Source organism: Cryptomeria japonica, chromosome 9, assembly GCF_030272615.1.
Source record: "Cryptomeria japonica chromosome 9, Sugi_1.0, whole genome shotgun sequence".
Lineage (NCBI taxonomy): Eukaryota > Viridiplantae > Streptophyta > Pinopsida > Cupressales > Cupressaceae > Cryptomeria > Cryptomeria japonica.
The window spans coordinates 573,558,060-573,585,189 of record NC_081413.1 but is presented as its reverse complement, the minus strand read 5'-3'; the positions used below and the strand labels follow the sequence as shown (position 1 = coordinate 573,585,189).

At 35.8% G+C, this 27,130-nt stretch overlaps 1 protein-coding gene across 1 annotated transcript in view; it reads left to right on the top strand.

Moving 5' to 3' along the window:
* Window positions 1-26,847, top strand: part of LOC131062889 (pentatricopeptide repeat-containing protein At3g53700, chloroplastic) — a 34,491-nt gene extending 7,644 nt beyond the window's left edge. Inside the window, exon 2 of the mRNA XM_057996626.2 lies at window positions 26,521-26,847. The gene's annotated coding sequence lies outside the window, so the exon portion shown is untranslated. The remainder of the gene's footprint in view (window positions 1-26,520) is intronic.
* Window positions 26,848-27,130: the final 283 nt, after the last annotated feature.

Genomic DNA, 27,130 nt, shown 5'->3' with positions numbered 1-27,130 from the left:
GTGTGACATAGGAGAAATGTTAATGCGATGCAAAAACCTAAAATGAGGCAATACGCAAATGTTAAAGTATGACCTCGCAAGCGTTGACCATTTTTGGGTGTCTACAGATACCAATAATTGGTAGGAAGTTGAAATGTACCTATGGAATTGGACCATCTCTATGGATTTGAACCATATGTTGGTAGTTCCTTGATGAGCTAATGGATGACTTGGTACAGTGTGGGTCTTAGGAGTGCCAACTAGGTTACTATTTGACTACGTTGTTCAAAGCTTGTAGAGTGATGCTTAGAATAGTGTAGTGAGAATTGGATGTTTTTTGTTGGCCTATAGGTGTATTGGACCTTGTTGAAACCATGGTAGGAATTGCATATTGTTTGGTTGAAGTATGATTGCCATAAGAGTGTTCCACTTTGTGCCACTATTGGAGCATGTGTGGCATTTGTTTGAGAGTGTGAGATGATCCTTGTGTTTCTTGGGAGCATCTTGGAGGTGCTCTTTTGTAGACCATTGAAGTGTTCACATAGTTGTTGCAAGCTACGAGAAAGGGTCTTGGAGTTATCACATTTACCATTGTTGGTGAATCCCCTTGGATTAGTTGCCCCTCCTTGTGAATCAATAGTCTTGATTGCAATGAGTTGAGGAATTGGGTGTGGAAACTTGACTTCTAGTTGTTGCTAAGTGAGCCTTTTGGCATGTTGAAGGAGTTGACCCTTTTTGACAACTTTGTATGCACACATAGAACATTTCTATATAAACATGATTTCTAAAATCTAATATGTTTTTATTGCAATAGGTTGTGCATTAGTTGGAGGTGACATGCAAGATTTTGGTTATGCACAATTGTATAGCACAACCTTTGCTGGATTTGGGATAACAAGTGTTGAATATCAATTCAATTTAGGAATTGACGTGCAAGATTTTGGTTATGCACATTTATAGCACAACCTTTGTTGGATTTGGGATGACAAGTGTTGAATATCAATTCAATTTAGGAATTTGTTAGCTAATGTTGCTCGTCATAACTATGTTGCAAGGATTTGTGTTGTATATGCACTTATGGATGCCCAAAGAGTATTTTGTAGATTTTTATTGGCACATCATCACAAACTCTTTCTTCTAGGAAAGGGTGAGTAATGACATTGGAGAGTATGTGTATACCTTAGGTGTTGTAATATCTGATCAATTCTAACTTGTGGGGATTTTGATGAGGAATGGTTGCCCTTTCACCCACATTTGTGAATGGAATGGTCACCATGCATTCACTTCTTCTGGTGTAGTGTTTGATTACAATGTAGGCATTTGTGTCAATGATTTTCTTAGGTGACTTGATGCCATCATCCTCGGTTTTGACCTTTGCAAGTAGAATTTTTGGAGCACAGAGCTTTGTGTTGAATGATTGCAGCTCTTGTACTTGCCACACAACTTACTGGTTTTGTATGGTTTGTTCTTGTTTTAAGGTAATGTCTTTTAGGTGAGTTGGTTGTTTGTTGCTTGCTCTTCCACTTGAACTCATCAATGGTTGTTGCATAGTGATAGGCTTCTCCCATCATCTAGATCTCAATCAACTTCAGTTTGGATTAGATGGTTGGCCGGAGGCCATTGCAAAACCTGAGGACCTTGTGTTGCTCCATGGCTCAAATGAGCCCATCCTTGCATAGGGCTCATGAAAGGCATTGGTGTAGGCTGATCGACCATTTCCCTGCCACAATTGTGAACATTCCATTTAGTGGTTTGTGTAGACATGTTTAGGACTAAACTTATCTTCAAAGGCTTCCAAGAATTGATCCTAGGTTGGCTCAAATCTTCATCCTATTTATTCCTTCCTAAAGAGCATTGGCTTGCCACCACCTCTTGACCAATGAGAAATTTTCAAAAGTGCAATCTTTATTTTCTCCTCATTAAAGAATTTATTCATTAGAAAGTAAAGATTCTATTTTCTCTCCATTTATCTACAATATTAGCATTGATCTTATCCTCAAGTAGAAGGATGTTTCGGTTTACTTGAAACCTAGGGGGACTCAATTGCTAGAAGCTCTACTCGATGAGATTGATGACACCACTTGTTACAAGATCTTTGTAGATTGGTTGAACATGGCTTTCTATTGGTCCATGAGTGCTTGAATTTTGCTCTTGATTATTGCAATATCTCCTCTTGCATTGGTTTGGCCCTATTGAAACGGGATGACAAATAGTCTAATAATTCGCAAGGTTTGATGTTGAGGATGTTGAGGCTTAGGTACTTTCATTTTGTAATTCTCATGCAAGATGTAGAGAAAATGACTCTAATACATTTGATCTAGGCTCTAAGTTTGAATCTCAATGGATAACTCTCTAGATTAGGACCTAGATGAAGTTGTAGGCATGTGTGAAAACTTTATGAGATAGACAATTGCAAAGTCAAATAAAGATATTGAATTGAATAGTAAATGTATTATTATTTGTTTGTTGCTTTGCACATGGGATACCTTTGAGAAGGATGGATGATTGTTGTCTTCCTATTTTCCATATAGCTCCATTACATTTGACAACTATTTTATGTTAAAAATATGTGTAGATATAGATGACAATGATTCATGCTATGGAGATCAAGAGTCACTAAGAAGTTGAAATGTCCCTATAAAGGTGGAATTGTCACCTATGCTTAATTCCTCTCACCTAATGGTTGTGGATTTGAACTATATGCTACTAGTTCTCTAAAGAGTTGGTAGATGACTTGGCTTAGCGTGGGCTTTAGGATTGACAACTACTTTATTGCATTGATTACATTGTTTGAATTGTTATGGTTTGGCTTGGAGGTGTACTAGACCTTGTTGAAACTGAGTAGGAACCATATAATGTTTGATTGAAGTATGGTTGCTGCAATGTTCATTGTTTGATTATGTAAAGAGTTTTGTGCCATTGCTAGAGTATGTGCGGCATTTGTTGGAGAGTGTCAGATAATCCTTGTGTTTTTGTGAGGATCTTGAAGGTGATTTTGTTTATTGTAGGCCATTGAAGTATCCTCATAGTTGATGCAAATCATGAGAATGGTCTTGATGTTACCATAGGTAATATTGTTGGTGAATTTGCTAGGATCAGTACTTGAGCATTGTTAGACTAGGTTCCATCAAAATATAAGGTCCATATGTTGAACCATGGGACACATTCCCACCCACCCTCAATCCCTCCTCGTTTCCGAGATGGGCAACGTTTCAGGGATGCAGTGGAAATGTCCTCCCATTGCATTGACACCATTGTCGGGATGCCGTCGGGACTTTGGGGATGGCTGGATGTCATTAGGACTCCCAAGAGTCCCCTCGTTGCCTCGGGGATGCTTAGGAGATTCCCATAGCCTTGAGTTAGAAACTCCAACCCTAAATAAAAATTGGTGAAAAAATTGTTGAAATGACATTCATAATGAAGGTTTGTGAGGTTTTGGAGGCCTTATTTGTGCTTGTTGGTGTGGGCACCCCTCAATCCCGCCCTGTAAAGCCCATAGATCCCGTGAGGGACGTTGCCCCTGGATCCCACAAGGGGCAGCCCCTAGACCCCGCAAGGGGCACTGCCCCTTGAACCCAAACCACCACCCACCATTCTTTTTGTTAATGCAATAAACTTCACATGGTATGCCAAAGTTTCATTTGCAATTCTTTGTTTGCTCCCAAAGTTTAAAAACTGTGTCCACCATTGTTAATTTCAAATTTTAATTGGATCATTTTCATGTTTTTAATGTTTATTAGTATAAACTTCACATAGCGTGGGAAAGTTTCATTTACATTTCTTATACTTATTCCTTAACTTTTATAACTAATTTTTCGAGTACTATATGTATTTGTGCCGCCCCCTTGCCACCGTCCCTTGCTCTCCCCAAACTTTAGGTCCTTTACCTTAAAAATGCAAAAAAGTACAATCCACTTAAAACTTTAGAAATCTATAGTCAACATGATTGCACTTGGTTCCGGGTAACAAATTAGTAATGAATATCATGTGTAGATGAACTCTAGGCTGTAAGTGTAATTCAGTGGGACACAGAATGAGATCATAGTTTCCTGAACATGTCAATAGAAGGGTAGATCATTGAAAAAATGTGTTGGGCAAGGCAATTAGTTAACAAGCACCTGCATGCTATAAGACACAGCTACCCAAAAGTGCAGAACAAAAATCAATGTTATCTTTTAGAGATGGTTGGATTGTCTGAATTTGATAACATTGTAATTTTGTTCTGCTCTTTTGGGTGTCTCTGTCTTATAGCATGCAAATGCATGAAGAATTATTTTGGATGGAGTACCCCTTATAATCTCAATAATTAGGGGAAATTTTTAATACCAAAGTTGCAGGATATGACAACCCCCCTCGTCTAGTACGCATACCCCTATATTTGACGGGTACAAAACAAATATGACAGCAATACGACTTAAAAGTGTATACTGGCGTTTCTAAAAAACTCGAGTTATTGACCCATGTTGGATTCACAATGCTACTGTTTCTAAAAGGCCTTGAGTCGAATCCTCATTCATTTGTGGTTAACTTATTTTTTGATTGATAAAAGTTATGCATTTTGCATTAATAAAGAAAATAGTTACATAGATACTTGGCAAACCCCTTACATACTTGATCATCCAATCCTCAATTTCTATCCTCCTAAACCACCTAAAAACCACCTGTAATAACTTCCTAAACCCTCCTCTCTGTTTTCCCTACCCTTCAAAACATAGATACAAAATGGCCATCCTCCAAAGGCCCAATACAAGTATTAAGACATACTATAAATACAAAAATCTTAGCTATTTGGAAGATTCTCCTTTGCTGATTCTTCTGCTGATTCAATAGTCCTCCTTCCTGAAATATGGCTTCTTCTTGTTCTTCTTCTTCCCATCCTCTCACTCCTGCTCTTACATGGCCACCTCTCTATTTCTGAGATAGTCCTTAATATGCCTCCATCCATCCTGTGCTTCAGCTCTTCTTGCTTCATGATCATCATCAACACCCCAAACTAAGAATGGCCTCAATGGTGGCTCAAACTCAGCCACATGCACCCACTTTCCATCCTTAGTAACAAATCCTTCTCTTGGTCATGCCACTAAGAAGGTATTGAGGTCCTCTTTCCATTCCTCTTTGATGCATTCTCTCATCACCCATTTTACATCCTCTTTTGTTCCCAACTCCTAGCACCGGGCCAAAAAAATGGAGGCCACATCTGCATTGGTTCGAAATCTGAAAGAAGACTTCATGCATTTTTCTACCAACATCATGTCTACCATGCGTAAGAAATGGGGGTCTTCAATCTTACAAATATGCTTCATTCACTCCTCTGTAATGACTCCCTTGAAAGCTTTTCTGTTGCTTTGCAGCCCCTAAAGAGAAGTTGGCTTCCATCTCTGCTCGGCTTGCAAACTCCTTTGTCTTCCTACAATCTAAGGCTTTGCTCTGCCCCGCTGTCTTCTTATTGTCACGACCTCGATTTTGTTTGTAGAATGGTTTTTGATCACTTTAACCCATTCCCCTTGCTTTGAAAGATGTGCTCATGAGAGCAAAGCAACTGAGAACGACGATGTTGAAGTCAGGGTGTCGTTTTGCATAGGCGGCACCATTCCATCTGCCAAGTCTCATCAAAGGGAGACTTTGCCTTATGTACCCTTGGCCATCATCTCACTCACACTGTTGATCTTCATAGATTGAGAAGGGTGATTTTTCCTTCTCGTCCAACCATTTTGTATAATCCACCCTGTCTAGTTTGCACCCCTAGTTCGATGCTCTGTTAGCTAGTAGATTGTCTTCTCTTAGAATATGGGAGAATCTAAAGTCTTGGAATTGTTCTAAAAGGTTCAAAATCAATTTGATATATCTATTGATCTTCCAATTTTGGGCTTTCCCCAATGTTGTGGCATTTACAATTATTTGTGAGTCACCTTCAAGATGTAATCTAGATACATCGAGGTGTCTTGCTAACTTGATTGCAAGCAAGGCTGCTTGAGCTTTGGCCTCGTTATTGGTTCCATCCTTTAGTCTTTGAGCTCCAATCGCTAAAATCACTCTGTACTCATACCAAGCCACACAACCAGCCCCAGGCACAACAAGATTTCCTTTAGAGGCACCATCAAAGTTAATCTTTACTCATCCTTGACTTGGCCTTTCCAATCTTACCTTCTTCGCCTGCGAGCAAGAAGGATCAACCCTTATCTGCCCTTCAATAGGCCTTCATCTGCGGTTAACTTATAGTGGAGCAAATTGAAGAATTATTTTATAAATAAGCCCTAAGTCGAAATGAAATGTACAATGCTTGTGCATGTTTTCTTGTGTGATTTTTTCGTTCTTCCTGAAATTCTTCTTGTACAATTTTTCATTCTTCCTGAAATTCTTCTTGTACAATTTTTCATTCTTCTTGTGATTTTTCCACATGAGCGATTCACCTTGGGGTTTTGGGTATTTGTTGGCTTGCAGTTTCAAGGCATTCACATTTTCTATCTTAGCCTTCAATAGTGCGACCAAGGCTTCAAAACTGTCGACAACTATGTGTTTTACCACACACACACACACACAAATGTACAATGCTTGTGCATGTTTTCTTGTGCAATTTTTTCGTTCTTCTTGAAATTCTTCTTGTACAATTTTTCATTCTTCTTGTGATTTTTCCATGTGAGCGATTCACCTTGGGGTTTTGGGTATTTGTTGGCATGTAGTTTCAAGGCATTCACATTTTCTATCTTAGCCTTCAATAGTGCGACCAAGGATTCAAAACTGTCGACAACTATGCGTTTTACCCCCCACACACACACACACATATTTATCAAATGAATGAACACTATTACATTTTGTCCTAGCATTTCATTAGAATTTAGGATATATATTTTTTTTAATTAAAATTTAAAAACTAAGATTTCAAAAGTTAATTGGTGAATAAATATATTTTTAAATATAGTTATTATTATTCTTTATAGTTTATATTTAAATTAATAAGTTTTAACTTTTAATATATCTATAATTAATAATATTAATAAATATTTATTTTATTTCTTTTTAATAACTTTCACATTTAAATTAATTTTAAAATAATATAAAATATGTATTTATTAATAATTTACTGTCATTAATTAAAAAATATATCAAAACATTATACTGAAAATATCCTTGAATGCCTTAGAAAATTGTGTTATATATATGGGTATTTTTTTATGATTGTCATATCTTGTTGTATCCATATTAAGGGTCTTGAAAATTAGCCGTATTTTTATCCGTGTCCATGCAACTTTGGCTAATACCAATAATTTATGTAAAATGATTTCTCTCAAAAACAATTTAATGGATCAACCAACTGTTTGATTTTCATTCTTCTTCAATGTCTACAAAGAAATAGAGCAACTCTATAATGCTCTTTGTGTTAAAATAATATTAATATCTATTCTATAATGGTCATCTTCTATTCTTAGTGGTCATCTTAGTTGTCGACTTATTTAGCTATTTAGCTTTTTAGTCGACTTATTTAGCTTTTTAAGTGCGTTAAGTGAAACTATTGCTTCTTATTAAAGATGCATAGTTAGCTTTTTATTATTAAGCTTTTAAAGCTTTTTAGCTTATTAGTTTTCACTTAAACGACTTGTTCTTAATTTAGAACATCGTCTTGTAATCTCTCTATATATGCTTGTATATCATTGAATAGATAATCCGATTATTTGAGCAATCAATTCTTCATGCTATCATGCTATCAGAGTAGGTCGATGGGATTTTATAGGATCTGGAAAATTTTATAGTAAAAATTCTTGGCCTCCTCCTTGGAATAGTTTTCCAGATTTTTTTTAATTGATTTTGCTTTTTGGAAGGCTTTTTTTGTTCGAGGTTCGTGAAAAGAGGTTTTTCTGAATTTTTTTTGCAAGTTTGGTGCATGAAATCCGGCTAGGGTTTTCGGATTTTGCGCTTTTGATTTCCGAAGGGTTTTTGGTTCAAATTTCTTTAGTTCGTGTTCATGGGCAAAAGGGTTTCTGCAAAAAAATGCAGAATTGTTTCTTGCAGGTCCGGTTCGAAGTTTTTTTTCCTGGGCACTCTTGGACTGATCAAAGGTTTGCATATATGTGGACTTGTTTTTTGCAAAATTTTCGACCTCTACCCTCTTTCTTTGGCGCGATTTTTCTTGCAAACCGTGTTTGTATCACATTTTGTTTTTGGCTGCAATTTCTCTATGTTTTGTGCGACAGCCATATTTTCCCGTGGTTTGTTTTTGCCCGCGAAAATTGTTTCTGGGCAATGCGATTCTGATTTTCAGTGGCAGCAGTTTGATTTGGCCACAATTTCTATGGATTCCAGTTTCCTGGCGGATGACAACGGTATTTTGGGTGCATGCGAGGGTTTCTTCTCCTTCGATAGGAATTTTCTCTGCGTTTTGTTGTGTTTGTGTCTGTTTGCGATTTAGGGTTTTGGCGGATTTCGTAAGGATCTCCTGCCTTTTATGTTTTGGACGATTTTTCAGGGGCAGGAAATACTTTTCCCGTGTTCTGTATTTGGTCACGCTAATTCTCTATGGTTTTTTTGGCAGCAGTTTTGGACTTCTGTGTTTATTTAGCAAATGTGTGGATTTTTCGATCTAGGGTTTCCCTTCAGCCCAAAAGGGTTTGGAGCAGTTTTTTTTTAGATTAGCTGGGAGGATTTTGTCTGCACGCCACTGGAGTCACGATTTAGTATTTTTTTTCTTTGACAGGATTGAGCTTGTAGCGACATCCAGTCTTTCCTCAAAAATCAAGGGTTTGCCGTGTGATGTTTGGTGCGCGACATTTTTTTTCCTCAAAAAATGTTCGCAGGGTTTATAATTTTTTTCTTAAAAATTATCTATAATCCATGATGTTCGTGTGTGATTTTGGTTATCTGGGTTTTACTGTTTTTTCCACAACAACAATGTTTGGTAACCTTAGATTTCTTGGTTTTCACATTTTTTTTTCCTCAAAAATTGATCGTAGGGTTTAGAATTTTTTCCTTAAAAATTATTATCTATCATCCGCAAAGCTTGCATGGGATTTCTAGGATTTGACGAATTTTTCCTTCAAAATCATCTGTAATATGCGAAGTTCGTGTGGGATTTGTGATTTGCGAAGTTCCCTGGTTTTTATCGATTTTCCTCCACAAAAATAGTGCTTTGTTGCAGTCAGTCTTGGGTTGCACTGTCAAGGTGAACATTTGCAACCGTGGTATCTTGCAGTTTGTTTAGGAGTTGCTGGAGCAAACAGTACTCAATACTCTTCTGCAAAAGGGTTTGCTGATTTTTCCTCAAAATCATGGTTTTAGGCTTTAGTAATTTGCATGTGCCAGATCTCTAATTCGCATGTGAGGGCTACATTAGCTTGGATGGCTTTTGGTACTCTTGGTCATTTACATTCTGCAGATCATAACACCTGTAGTGTCATGATCATTAGGGAGAAAGTAATATTAATATCTATTCTATAATGGTCATCTTCTATTCTTAGTGGCCATCTTAGTTGTTGACTTATTTAGCTATTTAGCTTTTTTAGTGCGTTAAGTGAAACTATTGCTTCTTATTAAAGACGTAAGCTTTTTAAGCTTTTTAGCTTATTAGTTTTCACTTAAATGACTTGTTCTTAATTTAGAACATCGTCTTGTAATCTCTATATATACGCTTGTATATCGTTTTTTTTTCACACCTCATATTACACTAGGTCAGAGACCACTTTGGAGAGTACAAGATGAATGAAAAATATTCATGAACATGCAAAGAAGGCGATGGCAACTTTTTGGTACCACTCTAGCATGTTTTTCCATGTTGCCAAGTTTCTATATAAGCAAGGTATGTTGGTTTCTATTGTAGCTATAGGTCTTGGGTTTGAAGTCCCGTATTATGAGACATTAGGGGTTGGTATGCTCCATGATGTAGTATAGGATGTTAGCTAACATTGGCTAGGGTGGGCAAAAATTGATTGCACAATAATGTTACATGGATAGATGGATAGAAGGAATCAAATCCCCATCATCTTCGTCATCTCTAGTGATATCGGTACGATTTTTTTGAAATTGGTGGATACATCATATAGAATCAAATTTGTAGTTGCATTGTTTGAGTTGTTTGATAAGGTTCTCATAGACGTAGGGCCACAAATGTGGTTTTGTGTGTTATAGCAATGCTATTGTTTGTGTTGTAGTCGAGAGTCTCCTGATGGACACATATCCCTTTATATATTTAGGTTGTGTGTAGTTAATTCTTTTATCAAACCTTATTGGGCATTGAAAAATTTGAATAGGTTAAGGAGGTATTGCAAGAGGCTCAAATTACCAAATTTCCATGAGGTTGTTGTGTATGTTGCACTCTTTCATGAAGGGCAAGGACTTAGTTTGACTAGGGGTGACAAGATTTGTTACATGGTTTCTTGCGTTGTGGATTCCTTGCTATTAAAAAATGAATTTGAAGTGAATGTTTCAAACGAGAGTATGGAATTTGACTTTACAAATTAAATAGAGGAAACAACATTGGCCAAGTAAATTTATTTTACAAGTTTTTAGAATGTAGTTGAACAAGCTGTAGAATTTTTAGAGTTTGTAGTAAAAGATTTGAAGCTAGTGAATGGGGAGAAATCCCCCACGAATTATTTGTATGAAATCAATGATAGGGCCAAGGAAGTGATGAAGAGTAGGATGGAAAATAATAGGGACAAGTTTATGCCATTATGAAACATAATTGATAGAAAATGAGATTGACAAATGCATTCTCATATTTATATTGTTAAGTATTATTTAATCCAATGTTTTATAGCTCTTTGTTCAAAGATGATGATGTTGAGGCCACATAGAGTTTGTCATGTGCATTGAAAAAATGTTCCCTACTTTAGAAAATTTGCAGACAAGTTTGGCAAAGTTGTCAATGTACAAGCAAGCAAAGAGTTTTTACTCAATTATGGCTTTTTCGAAGACAAAAAGAACTTCAATTTAGGTAGACTTTATAAATTTTTGACAATCTCTTTATATTGTGGACATGTACGTTAAAGTTGTTTAAGATTTTAAGATATTCTTACATAAATATCATATCGATTCTTTTTTTGTTTTTCAGTATGTTGATGAGATTTATTTGGTCAAGAATTAAAAAGTTTTGGATGGATGACAAGACGTGTTTTGAGTCAGCCATGCAATTTATCTACTTATGAGTATACTTGGAGTGTTTTTAAACACATACATTCTAATAAATGCAACCATCTAACACAACAACGAATGAATGATTACCATATCTTTCACCTCAAGCTAAGGAAAGCTCAAAGTTAAACTTTTGATATATTTGTAATCATAGTTATAGTTGTATCCATTATGATTTACACATCCAATTGTTAAGACCAATGAAGCAATAGTTTGCAAAAAATCGCGATTATACCCGATTAATCCTGAATACTGGAGCTAGCCGATTTATTCCTTGAAAAAATCCCGATTCAAGAAAAAATCGTTGACCAAGCGTGAAAAATAAATTGAATGAATGATTCAATAATCGGATGATTACATTGAACGATATACACACGTATATATAGAGGTTACAAGACGATGTTCTATAATTAGAACATAACGTTAAAGCAAAAGATTAAAGAGCTAAAAGCTAAATTAAGCTTAAAAGCTAATTAATTAAAAAGAAAAAGCTAAATGCTAAATAAAGCTTAAAAGCTAATTAACTAAAAAGCTAAATGACCATTAAACAAGGAACTAAATATAGGTGACTAAAATATAATTAAATATTCTAATAGCGTTGACCCAATTTTCAAAGATTTTTTGCATTTAAATCATGTTAAAAACCCCCAAAATGGCAAAAAAGAGAAAAAAATCATTGTAAAAACTTGCAAAACCCTAGAAAAAGCATGAAATTATTGAATCGCTTAGAAATAGGGTTGGTCTGAGACAAAATCAAAGTCAATGTGGAATCAATGTTGAAAAAGTTTGTTATTTTGTCCATTATTGGGGGGTTCATCATTTCCCACACTTGTTCAAACCCACAAGCTCAACGATCCAACAACGGTAGAAAGCTCATGAGCTCAATGGCCCAGTAGGGGTTTGAACCTTGGTGTCTAGCTCACCAATGTAATTTTTCTAACCACAATACTAAACGTTCAAAGACATATTTCATATATGTAGATATAGATATATGATTTTTTTTTTGATTGGTAATGTTGTGTTTTTTATTTATTAAGAACGCTTTTAACTGGAGCTACGAACCAGTGGGGGTCACAATGGGGGACCCCCTCCCCAAGGGATTACATGATGAGGTATTAGACCTCCTCGATGATATGAATGCCACACTTAATATATTTGTTATATCTATCTCTCCTTTATCACTCCATACGCCTTATCTCTCCAAACATCTCCTTATCACTCCATTACAATTCTCCTTATTGCTCCAACATGGGCTTTGTCGCTCCTTAAACTGGTAGGGGGGCATCATGAATCATCGGCATTTTTTGGCACGAGAGGGACCGCAACATGAAGATTTTTTGTACTGTGTAGACTGTGAACGAAGAGGCATCAACACCAACAAAGCCACGAGAGGGACTGCAGCACAAGGATTTGTGCTGCGTGGACAATGAACGATGAGGCATCAACACCAACCGCAACGTGGGTACCAATCGCTAGGGGGGACCACCGAACGTACCGAAACAAGCGGGCTTTCTCATTCAGCATGCACAGTACCTGCAAGGGTTTGAACATGAAACCTCCCTATCAACAGAGATCGCAACATACCGTTGCGTTGTGGGTACATCCCCATAGATATATGATTTTTAATTTATAATTGATATCGTTAATTTTTGCTCAAACAAAGACATACAATTTATTATGTGAGCAATATATCTAAAGTGCATCACGAAATAAATCTGAATGACAACAAACAAGCTTACATAGTTGTAATAAAAGAGCCTCCAACACAATCATTAAAATTTGTCTCTACCTAAACTAGTAGTTGCAAGCTAGGTATTGCTAAAACCAGTGGCTTGCTAATCTTTTACTTCAGCTAAACAAATGCCTTTTGTTGAATTCTACCCCATATAAAAGACTTACCAATTGCCATCAGGGAATATAAAGCATTGCAACTATGGAATATGATTTGATAAGCTTTCTCAAATATTGAACTACCCCTAGAAAACTCTTTGCCTCAATCACAATGAAAGTCTTGGATGACTTCAAAATGGCTTCTACTTTTACTAAATTCCTAACGATTGTTTGATCTCTATCTGATAAATTTTGATCTCAGCTACTTCATAGACTTAGCTACTCTTTGATTTCAGACTTGGACAACTATCTGGTGTATTTGGTGACTGCCCTTTTAAAAAGTTAAATGAATATTTGCCTATATAATCAGCAATATGAATATAAACAATTAAAATCTATTTTACAATTAAAATCTATTTTCTACAATTCATGGGTTAAACTTCTTGTCTCAATCCCAATGAAAGTCTCGGATCACATCAAAATGGCTTCCACTTTTACTAAATTCCTAGCAATAGTTGTATCTCTGTCTGATAAATTTTGATATCAGCTACTTCATAGACTTAGCTAATACCCTTAGAAAACTCGTTGCCTCAATCACAATGAAAGTCTTGGATCACTTCAAAATGGCATCCACTTTTACTAAATTCCTAACAATAGTTGGATCTCAATCTGATAAATTTTGATCTTAGCTACCTCATAGACTTGGCTAATCTTTTATCTCGGACTTAGACAACTTTTTTCGTATTTGGTGACTGCCCTTTTAAAAAGTTAAATGAACATTTGCCTATGTAATCAGCAACATGAATATAAACAACAAAATCTATTTTCTACAATTCATGGGTTAAACTCTATTTTATTTACTCTCTATATCTCTATGCTATGGAAATGCCCTTAAGTTTAAAAAAAAAGCAGTTTGTGTCTATTTTTCTACAAATTTTTACGATTTTTTAAAATCCAATTTCTTACCCATTTTTGTCAAAAAATCTTATACTTTTGGTTTGCCGATTTTTTCCCCAAATGATTTTTGTTACTATGATAAAAAGCATTGCAATTGTGGAATATGATTTGATAAGCTTTCTAAAATATTGAATTAACCCTACAAAGCTCCTTGCCTCAATCACAATGAAATTCTTGGATCACTTTAAAATGACTTTTACTATTTGTCTGTTAATTTTTGATCTGAATTACTTCATAGACTTCATTAATATTTGATCCGACTTAGACAACTATTTGGTGTATTTGGTGACTGCCTTCTTAAAATGTTAACTGATTATTTGCCTATTTAATCAGTAATATGAATATAAACAACAAAAAAATATTTTCTATAGTTCACAGGTTAAACTTTATTTTATTTGCTCTTTATATCTCTTTGCTATGGAAATGCCCTGAAATTATTTAAAAAAATAGTTTGTCTCTTTTTCTACAATTTTTTTTTTCAAATCCGATTTTTTCAAAAAATCTTATACTTTTGGTTTGCCAATTTTTTCCCTAAATGATTTTTGCTACTATGGTTAAGGCTAATTTTATATCAACAAAATTAAGTATTGTTGAAGGTGATGAGTCAATTGACTTTGATGAAATTGATCTAGAGTTTGAGTGGATTGTATATGATGACTTTCTTGATCTTGTGAATTTTGATATCCTAATAGAGGTTGATGTTGATGGTGATGTTGTTGAATGATTTAAAAGAGGCTCTGATTGTGGATTTTCATCATTAGGACTTTCGCTCTCCTCTATGCCTATTTTTTGAAAATTTGTATATAGTTTGTAGTACAATTACAAGTTAGATTGTAGTTGAAAATTTGTAAAATTTTAGCAACTAGTTATTATTTATGCACTATGAAGTTTGTCCAGTGCAATGGAATGCAATTGGCAATATAAACATAAACAACAAAAATCTATATTCTACATTTCATGGGCTCAACTCTCAATTTTATTTGGCCTCTATATATCTATGCTATGGAAATGCCTTTATATTTAAAAAACAAGTAGTTTTTGTCCCCCCCCCCTTTTTTTCTTTAAATCCAAACTTTTCTCATTTCAGTCTTTGATTTTTTTTCCTTAATTTTTTTTGCTGCTATGATTTAAACAATGATGTCAATTGATAGTGCTTTTACATTTTTATCCTTTGGGTTGTATATGATTGTAAATTTTATCTTGGGTCCTTGATCTATCTTGATTTGATTAATCATCCCCTTCCAAGGTAAACACATTAAAAATCTGTAGACATATTTTTTTATAAGATCTAGGACCATTCTCAGTTAAGGAGCACCCACCCATAATCATCGATATATCTACTACCCGAATGCCAATGAACTATTGAACTCTAGGGTCCACAAGAAGTTGTAAATGAATGTTGGTCATTTCTTCCACAATCTTTACTTCCAACTTTTTAAGTTTGACTACCCTTCTATATAATTTAATGGGAAATAATCCCAATTTCTTGCAAACATAACATTTGTGGAAGTATTGGAGTCTATCAAATGATTGTGCAAATTCTTTCCAAATATCATAATGGTTAAAGGAAATGTGCCACTTTGTTGTTTTCTTTATGTATGGCTATATTGACATGGACAACCTTTGTTTGCCTGTGCTTTTGTGGACTTTTTCAGCTTAACAATTTATTCAACTTCATCACTATCCAAGTTGGCCTTTGTTAGGATTTCAAAATCTTAAGGTTCATGGAAGTCACATTCATTTGCAATCCACCAAGACTTTGGATTATTTTTCATCAAGGTTATTTGACTTAGTCATCTTCAACAACACCTAATTTTTCATCAAGATAATGAAAACCATTATAACTAATGATTGCAAGTATATCTAAAGTCTAATGTTGAGCTTTCTTTAGCTTTAGGTGATGATTGTGGTGAACAAACATTAAGTCATTCATCTTGTGTTAGACAATTGCATTTCTTGGAATGTATGCATCCAAATGCATTTAAGGATTTTCATAGGTAGATGATCTACACGGTTGATTCAAAATGCGTTTTTCCATCCATGTAAGATTTTTCAGTTCATAGCCAAAAAAATATGAATTATTTGAAGATGATATTGTGTAAGAATATTTTAAAATTTGAACACCTTTAATATACGTGTCTATAATATAAAGAATATCAAAAGTTTATAGAGTCTACTTAATTCCACCATTTCGTTGAAAAACACAAATTATTTGGAGAATCTCATTTAAGAATATCTTAAAATCTTAACACCTTCAATATACATGTACACAATATAGAGACTTTAGAGTCTGCTTGATTTTAAGGCCTTCCTTCCTTCCACAAAACCTTAGTTGAGAGAAAACCTGCACAATATAGAGATTGGCAAAAGTTTATTGAGTCTACTTGATTCCACCATTGCGTTGAAAAACACAAATTAATCTTTTAAGGAAAAAACGGCAAACCAAAAGTAGAAGATTTTTTGAAAAAATTGGGGAAAAATCAGATTTATAAAAAATGTAAAAAATTGAAAAAAAAGTCAAACTATTTTTTTTCAATATTAAAGGCATTTCCATAGCAATGAGATATTGAGAGCAAATAAAATAGTGAGTTCAATCCATGAATTGTAGAAAATAGATTTTCGTTATTTATATTCACATCATTGCTTACATGGCACAAAACATACCACAACAACATAAATAATAACTAAATGATAGTTGTCAAAATGTCAATTACAATATAGTATATGACTTTGTACAACGTCAACCTATAAACTATGTACAAATTTCCACAAAATCAAATGTAGCCAATGACATGCTAGAGGGCAGGAGGTCTTGACGATGAAGCTCCTAGGTGAGAGCTTGGCCTAGCTCGTGCAATTTCATGAGGATCCAAGCTAGCCTCCGCCATGATATGAAATTCATTAGGCTCAAGAAAATCATCATTATCAGTAATCCACTTAGACTTTGGATTGAACTCATCAAGGTCAATTGGCTCGTCTTCCTCAATAGTTCGTGCTTTTGTCCATGTAGAAATTAGTGTTCGCCTTGCAAGTGAAAAACACAATGAATACAATTTCAACTAATTGAAAGCTTATTAAGTCTTATCTTGAGAGTTTAGCTTTCTTTAACTTCAAGAGTTGGTTGTGGTAAACAAGCACCGAGTCATTCATCCGTTGTGGTGTTAGGCTGTTGCATTTATTGGAATATATGTGTTAAAAAACATTCCAATTATGCTCACAAGCGGATTAGCTATATGGTTCGTCAAAATGTGTATCGCCATCCACCTAAGATTTTTGCATTCATGACCAAAAAAGCCCCACCATTGAGCTGAAAAACACATCATATGGAGATGATATCATGTAAAAATATCTTAAAATCTTAGCAAATATAATGATCATGTTGACAAAATATAGACTGTCAAAAGTTTATAGAGTCTACCTGGTTGGAAGGTCTTTTTGCGTTCCATGACAGCCCTAGAAGAGAGAAAACCCCCTCGTGCCTATACATTTTCAACTCTGACATGGCTTCATGCAATTGTTTCGAGGTTGGAAACATTTTGACGACCATGCAGTTGAACAAGCCTCGTGTGATCTGAACATCAATATGTTTAAATGAAGAGTTGTAGAGCAATGACGGATTGAGAAAGTATCTTTAAACATGGGGGGGAGAGGGCATTTGTCAATCCCATCTCCTATCAATTATGTCCCATAATGACATATACCTATCCTTGTTATTTTACATCCTACCCCTCATCACCTCCTTGGCTCTATCTATGGCCTCATACAAATAACCCATGGGGGAGTTATCCCCATTTACTAGTCTCAAAACTTTTACTAGAGATTCTAAAAATTTTAGAATTTGTTCAGCTGCATCCCAATAACTAGTAGAATATTATATACTCCCCCATGGCTATGCCATTTATTTGATTTGTGAAGTCAAATTCCATCCACTCGTTTGAAACAAACTATTGTCTCAAATTCATTTTTTGTTGACAAAGAGTTTTTATAGTGCAAGGAAGTTTGTTGCAAATCTTGTCACCCCTGGTGGAACTAGCTCCTTGCCCCTTGTGAAAGAGCGTATCATACACAAAACCTTCGTGTGCTTATAAATAAATTTGGTAATTGTGCGAGCCTTCTGCAATATCTTTTTAATCCATTCAATTTTTCCAATGTCCTCTAGGCTTAGATAAAGGCAACGTGCTACACATGGGGTAATAAACATAGAGGGGTATTTGTTTGCCAAGAGTCTCCCAGCAGCAACACAAGCAACAACATTTTTTGTAGTAAATTGAACCACATTTTCTGGTCCTACACTCATAACTACAAAGTCATATATCTCGAAAAATGCAGCTGCAAATCTGGTTGTATCTGATGCATCCGTAGATTTAAAAAATATAGTGTCAATATCTCTTTAATCCATTCAATTTTTCCAATGTCCTCTAGGCTTAGATCAAGGCAACGTGCTACACATGGGGTAATAAACATAGAGGGGTATTTGTTTGCCAAGAGTCTCCCAGCAGCAACACAAGCAACAACATTGTTTGTAGTAAATTGAACCACATTTTCTGGCCCTACACTCATGACTACAAAGTCATATATCTCGAAAAATGCAGCTGCAAATTTTGTTGTATCTGATGCATTCGTAGATTTAAAAAATATAGTGTCAATATCACAAGAAACAAGGAAATTGATGAAGGTTCAGTTCGTTCTATCGGTCCATTCATTTGACACTAAGTTGCCGGTTCGGGTTCGGGTTCGAAGAACCGGTATGCCGGTACGGCAAAATTTTGAAAAGGGGTTTCGGTTCGTTAGTACAAAAACATGTAAATTATATATATATATGCAGCCTATAAGCATGAATTAAGATTAGCATGTCACATAGCATCATATAAACAACAAAACCAACATAAACTTGTAATCATAGCATCATGATCATACCATAATAGCATCATATACATCAAGTTTAATATCAAAATGATAAGATATTCAAGTATCATTGTTTCAACTTTCAACAATTTGAAGTTTGATCATCAAATAGATTCTCTAATTCGTCATCCTCATTCTCCTCCTCCTCATCATTGACATTGACATTCGATGAATCAATGCCAATGCCAATGACACTTGCACTTTTACTTTAAGTTTGCTCTCTATTTGAGTCATCAAATGCAACAAGCTGAGAAGTGAATTTATCCAAATCAGTATGTTTTGGCTCCATATCCCACATCTTCGTTTCCCTTTGCTTGTAGTCATGTTGCTTGTGTGAAATGAGCCAAGTTAATGTTTTAAAACTCACTTTTAGGGTCTCTTTAATTTTTTATGGGGTGGAATTCAAAAAAAAAAATTTGCAAAAAAAAAAATCCATTTTTGGGCTGTCAGACCCCTGGGTTCGACCTGGGTCCTCTTGGGTTCGACCCTGGTTCGAACCAGGCCTGTGAACCACGAACACTGTCCGAAAACCACGAATCCTGTCCGAACCACAGGCGAACTGAACCCGAACCCCGAACCAGGACCGTACCGGACCAGTACCAGGGGTCTAGGGGGCCGAACCCGGTAACTCAGCAGAATACCCATAATCGGATCTATGTTCAGAACATGTATAAACAATATTATCAGCAGCATATAACTTGTCATAAATATGTAGAAGTATGTCCAGAACATGTATAAACAATGTAAACAGCAGCATATCTTGTCATAAATATGCAGAAGTAGATGTATAGTGACATTATGCTATATTGAATAATTCTAAGCAGCAGTATATTAATCTGGAGAATGCAGATATAAACATTATTACTATGTATGTAGATCATACCACCAAACAGAATATATAATCACACAACTAGGTGTCAATATTGCTGAGTTATCCAGTCTATCCTCTGATGGTTGAATGATTGATGAGTAATTGATTGATTGAATGAATTCCTTTGATTGTATGATTTAAGGTATTGATGAGTGATAATGTAATGAAGGCTGGTTTGATATATTTGTGAATGATGATTGAATGTATGCTGATTTGATAGAATGATTTGCTGCTTGATTTGAATGATTGGAATGATGATCGATAAGTGATCATTGAATAATTGGAATGATCTCTTTTATACTTCATTGGTAAAAGGGTCACCACCTTTCATAAGACTTGGGTCACCCCCCTTCAGTAGAATTGGGTCACCACCCTTCATTGCTACCTTTTAAAATAATATTTTCTTTCCTAATGTTCTCTCTTTCTCCCCTCCTCAAATGAGACCTTCCCTTTATATCTTCCATTGTGAAGGAGAAGTCACACCCCTTCAACATGCCTTCCCTTTGAAAGAGTCACAACCTTTCACAATCACCGTCTTTCGAAATAGTCACAACCTTTCGAAATTACCACCCTTTGAAAGAGTCGCAACCTTTCACAATTACCACCCTTTGAAATGGTCACAATCTTTTGAAATTACCACCCTTTGAAAGAGTCACAGCCTTTCACAATCACCACCATTTGAAAGGGCCAAGAAAGGGTCACGACTTTCTGCAATTGCCACCCTTCGATAGAGTCACAACCTTTCATAATTTTTGCCGTACTTTGGAAGAGTCACTTCCTTATTTACTTCCCATTCCATCCTTCTTCCATTGACTCTTTCCTGATTTACATGCTCCCTTCCTTCTTTTTCTTCTCCCTCTCTCCTCTCAAATGAGGTTCTCTTCTCCCTTTTATATTTCATGTTCAAGGGAGTCACAACTTTTCATTTTATGCCTTTTGACCATTCATTAACTTGGTTAAATTTTAATTATATTTAATTTGACCATTCATTAACTTGGTTAAATTTTAATTATATTTAATTTTATATTTAAATTTAAATGTTATTTTTATTCTTTTGTATTTTAATTTTATTATTATTTTTTTTGATAGATAAATAGCTGCTAGGGGCAGCACCCATTGTATTAAATATAAAGAAAAAGTTACATTGAGGACTATTCCAGTATTCTGCCAACTCAAGAATCCACTACATCCAACTCCTATCTAATTGCTAAGCCCAATGTATTACAAAATTGGGCGCTGACCATATAAAACTAACAGGCAGTCATAGACAAAAGGCTGCCGTTTACAGTTCTGAACTATAGATTTCTTGTTCAAAAACAAATAAACAGACCTACTATCTATTAAACACATACTACTACTATGCCAATATCAAGGCCATAAAACAAAAGGGGCCTAACCCTGCCTACCGAGGAAAGAGAAAAAGGGGAAAGCTATATGCCTGTATCCTCCTCTGCAACCTCCTTGTCGCCCTCCATTGCTTCCTCCTTGTTGCCCTCATCCGAATCTTCCTCTCGCTCCTCCATTTTGCATGCTGACATTGCTTTTGCCACCACAGGACACTCCATGCCGCAACCCACATGCACTTCAGAATCTACCATTTCTTCCAGATTTTTGCAGTCATTTGGGATCCATTCTTCTCCATGACCCATGCCCCAGTCATTTTCAGGGGTTTCCTCTCCATTATCCAGAATCCCAATATCTTGGTGACCGCTCAAGCCCTCTGCCTCTATATAATTCTTCTTCCATGCTTTACCAAAATCGGACAGAATGCCAGTGACATGCAACGGAAAGGCTTTGTTGCAATCCTTCACACCCCATTCGGCCACCAGCCTCTGTTGCTTGAGGGTTTGCAAAACCACATTTTTCTTCATTTCAACACCCCTGCCGACAGACATGTAGTAATTCTGTGGGAGGGGGATGCGTAGGTTATCATCCACATTTGCCAAAACAACATCAATATCCCCTAGACACCATTTGGCAAACCTTTTTAACTCTGGATTTGCTCACACCCATGTAAATCAGCATGGTGACAAACATTGCCTGGATATCAGAATTTAGCCGGTAGTGGTGCTAAGCCTTTAAAAACTCCTCGCCAAGCACCCTCTTGGTGGCATGCAGAATGAGCGGGTGTTTAGTGGCCAAAACTGAGAGCAACCTTTTTTTTTGGTAATGACAGGGGTATCCCCGCGACCCAGCCTAGCGCCCAACCTGTCTTACCTTGGACTTACTTTATTGCCAAGTTGGGGTCGAGGAAGGGGCGAGCTGAGGCAAGACTAGTCCCCTGCAGGGAGGATCCACAGCTTGCAAGCGGTCCCCCCTCTTAAACCCGGGAGGGAGTCAAACCCGAGACCAGTGGGGAGCAAACCCACGGCCCAAGCCAACTAACCTTTTCTCCGTGACATCTCCCAGAAATGCCATCTGGCGTTTCGTGGCTTCCAACAGTAATGGCGTGTTCATATCTGCAAGCTACAACTTCTTCCTAACTCCACCTCGATGACTCTTCAAACCATAAACAATAATATTGCAACATAATTTAGCCAGCTTGCCCTATATATAATTGCTTTCCTTAAAGAAGTATGATTGTCTATGCCTTGTGAATTTTCTGCCATATCTCATGCCTTAATTGCACCCATTTATCACACGAGTTCCTATCTATTTGATGTCCTTTTCCTTCAAATTTAGCTTCTCGACAACAAGGCAAACTTCTTAATCATAACGAGTACACATGTGGCATTATGCGAATAACTATGGGAGCATTATATCATTATAAGCCATTATTAGATAATTGCCCTCAAATCCGCCCATGATGTAAGCTGTAATTCTCCCAACAACACTTAGCCTTGTACATGTCCTAACCTTGCCGCCCCCTTGGCCAGCCTGTCTGCCAGCTCATTTCCTTCCATGTATATGTGGCTCACCCTAAAGTCGTCTAGGCTGTCTAGCATAGTTTTGATTAGGCTGAGCATCTAGTTAAGAACCCAGTTAGGGGTCTCATTTTTCTTGATTGCATTAACCACGATTAAAGAGTCCCCTTCCAAATGGATTCTTTTAGCCCCCATTTCAATTCCAGTTTGGAGTCCTCGTGTGGCTGCTTGAAATTCTGCCACGTTGTTGGTTGTATGCCAAATATGTTCTGCAATCTCCTTCAGGGAAATCCCATTATCATCTCTTATTATACATCTAATGCCACTCGGCCCAGGATTTCCTAGAGATGCTCCATCAAAATTTATTTTCACCCACCCAGGTTATGGAGCACACCATTGCATAGTGGATCTAGGATCAACAATCTTGTCAGGATTACCTACACCAAACAGGGGAGGGATTGAGAGACTAGTGAAGGTCAGTTTGATTTTATTATCCCAACTGGTGTATGCATTCTTTTTAGAGTTTTCAATTTGGCTGCTTCATTGACAAGTTCTAGCAGCTGTGCTTCAATCTTTTGACATAATCTCTCTGATTCCATATTTTTATCTTGAAAGATTTTGCAATTGTGCTCCTTCCATATTTCCCATATTAGTAATGAGGGAAGAATATGCCTTAAATCTCCAAACACAGCGTTTGAGGGTTTCCCAAGCCACATTCTAAACCAATCATCAATCCCCAATGGCATCGGACTGAAAAGGCTTAATTTGTTCATGAAATGCCACCAACATTTGATAGAATATTCACAATTCAAGAGTAAGTGATCCACCGATTCAGAGTGTTTCAAACAAAGGACACATCTGTCAGGCCCATGAACACCAAATCTCATTAATCTATCACTTGTAAGAATTTTCCTCTGCAACACCATCCAGGGAAAAAATTCCAGCCTTCGGCAGGCAGTGTCTATTCCAAAGAAGTTTAGTTGGCCAATTCTGCTTCGCAATAGCTGCCTCCTTAATTTTATATCCCAGGCTTACTCTATACTTCCCATCTTTAGAGCCACACCATCTGATAACATCTTCATTACCGGAGGGTATTTTTATTTTATTATTATTATATATTATTAAATCCTATTTCAAAGTGGGGACATTACAACTTTTATTAGGCCTTCTTATAATTTTACAATTTGTTTCGTCGCATCCTCAAAATTGGTCAAATAAATGTACTCAGGAACTATTATGTCATTTTCTTGAATTGCGAAGCTAGACTTATCTACTTGTTTGAAACTAACGTCTGTTTGAAATTCATTTTTTGTGAAGCTAGACTTATCTACTTGTTTGAAACAAACATGTGGTAAAAAATATATATGGGACTTGGGTATATGTTCGCCAAGAGTCTCCCAACAACAACACAAACAACAATATTGTTTGTAATAAATTGAAACACGTTTGGTGGCCTGACATTTTTGATCACTAGGTCAAACAACTTAAATAAGGCAGCTGCAAATTTGATTAAATCTGATGCATTCCATGGATTTCAAAAATATTTTGCCAATATTACAAGAGATGAGGAAGCTGATGAGGGTTTGATTTTTTCTTTCTCTCAATCCATTTGACATTATGGTGCAAGGATTCTTTGCCTGCTCCAATTGGTGCTCATTAACATCCTTCACATCTTGTTCTGCATTATTGAGCATGCCAATCCTCAATGTCCTATAAAGTGGGGCTTTGAACCTAGCATCCACTATATCTTGCTAGTATGGAGACTTGGCAACATGGAATGACAAGCGAGAGTAGTATTAGAAATTTGCCATCACCAGGTGCTATAGAAGGTGTCGTTCCAGATTCTTTGAAATACTTTTGTGCACCACCTTCCTCAACCAAATTATTGCTCCTACTATTTGTACAGTTAAAAGTTATTTCTGTCCCATTTCTTACCCTTTTTGTCTTACCCTCAGAAATCACTAGAAGAGTTTGTTTTGTTTGGTTTGTAACATCAGCAGGGCATTCTGTGTAACCAGTGGTGTCATGTCATGCCTCCTTTGTCAAATGCCATTTGAAGTGATAAATGTCACCATTGATATTAGTTTTATACCTATTGCAGTTAACCTTAGCTGTATCCAAGATTGATGGGCATTGTGTCCATGCAAAGTCCTCCTAATGTGGCATTATGATCAAATCTGCAAAGGCATCTTAATTCAATCTTTCATAATACCAGCTATCTCATCCAGATGATTTTTTATAGTCTTGTTTGATATCAAAGGCCACACGAAATTTTGAATTTGGAAATTTCATTTTAATTCTCTTGCATATGGCATTTTGTTGCTGTGAGACAACCTATGTAGTTCAAATGTAACAAATTCAGAGCATATAGATAATCATATTAGACACACATAAACATTGATAACAAGGAAGATATGGATAACAGTTATAAAGGCATGTGGTGGGAGATTACTTATAGTTTCTTTTCAGAGTATAGTTTCTAGCGTTGCAGTTCAGGCTAATAGCTATACCTGTGCGTGATGTTTTTCCATGAAAGAACTAGTAGGCATTCTTTCTTCTTGCAGTGGTTTGCAGAAAAGAGGTTAACAGCATTTTTTTTTGCTAATAATCATAAATAAAAACAGGTTTGTGCGCTGGTAATTATAGATTTCAGACTATCCAAATCAAAAGTTCGTTTAAAATAGCACAATGCAGTGTAGCATGTACGCTTTTCTAGTAAATCATTCTTTGGTAAGTTTCTGTATGAAGATGATAAAGTAATTGCAAAGTCAACAATAAAAGATTTCATGGAATGATATGTGTGAGTAAACCTCCAGTATTTGTATGATGTGAGTTGATGATAAAATGCTACTACCAACACTGTATTGTAAATTATATTGGCAGGGTTGGGTTGGTCTATGCTGGGCTTGATAGTGAGGAGATATTGTAGCATAAACACTGAAAAGTCACTATCATATCCAAGGCAGGAAAATGCAACAAAATTATCGATTGACTGCAACACACAATATCTACTTGTCCAAACTAAATTCATATAAACGCTGCATATAACTTCATCCCTTCCTATTGATATATGATATAATACTACAAAGTGTCAATGTTTTCTAGCCATATTATCACTAATAATGTCATACTGTTTCCTATCCATTACTGTTTTCATTTTCTAGTTTTCATAATTAGCAATGTAATCAATCAATGAAATATACTAGATTGATAATTGTTTTTTTTGTAGCTAGAGTCAAGTACATGGGAACTGTTTTTCCTAATGTCTGTATATGGGACAACAACGTAATCAATCAATAAAGATTAGGATTCAGTAAGATTCATCTCAATGAGTTATTCATACTGATTTTCTAGTCATCACTGTTTTTATTTTCCAACTGCCATAGCCAGCAGAATAATCAATCAATAAAATATGAGTAGATTGATAATAGTTTTCTTTGTAGCTAGAACCGAGAACATGGTAACTATTTTTCCTATGCCTGTATATGGAACAACAATGTAATCAATCAATAAACATTATGATTCAGGAAGATGCATTTCAATGAGTTATTCCTATATTTTATATATCATATAGGTATAAACTAAATATAGAAAAGAACTCCTTCGGATCATATGCTAAATATACAGTTTTATTGACATATAGGAATAACTCGTATAGGGTTTTTCCAAATTTTCAATAAGTATATGTTGCGCTTCCATAAATATACGTTGCATATTGCTATTCATAGCTACTAACTAAACTATGAACCAATATACTTTACTCACTGCTTAAATTACAAAATTAAGAATATATGTTGCTGTTCCATAAATTTATGCTGCATATGGCCTTTTACTATCAAATTATCAATAATTATGTTGCATATTGCTGTTCTTGGCTTTAGCTATGAACAAAATTTTTCGAATCTATTTACATTTTATGATAAATATTGATTTCTCTGTTGGAGAGGTACCTTAAGGCTGCAAATGTGTGAACCTTGTTGTTCTTCTTTACAGGCTGCAAATGCGTCGACCTCACTGTTTCTTCCCTGCAGGCAGCAAATGCGTCAATCTTCTGTGCAATAATGACTTCTAAATCTGAGTTTTGCAAACTTTGTGCAAAAAAAAAGGTAAATATGCCATGTGAAAATTTGTATAAATGTCAATCACAGGCTGAATGCTTTGAAAATTGTGTGGGTAAACCTGGCAGTTTTTTTCTGCAATCTTTTACCAATGTAAACATGTTTACATGCCAAAAATGCATTAAAAATTGCAGGTCAATGATTTTGTAAAAAAAACACAATTTTTTGAGGAAAAAATTGGCAAGCCTGCTGCTTTTCTGTTTTTTTGATTAAACGTGATTTTTGTTCCAATTGTTTAAATGGATTGGAAATCCTGTGTTGTTGATATTTGGGTTTGTGAGATTACTAGTTTTAGTTTTTGAATGTGGTGCTTGACCTGGAGAAATCAGCAGCTTTGTTTTTTTGGTCTGCCTTCGCTGACTGCAGATCTTTTATTTAGCATGAAAAATACTTATATCAAGAGGGATTCTAAATATCTGTTGGTGTTCTTATTTCTAGAACAAGGCACTTTCTATCTTCTGCTTTATTTTCTTTTCTACTTTAGC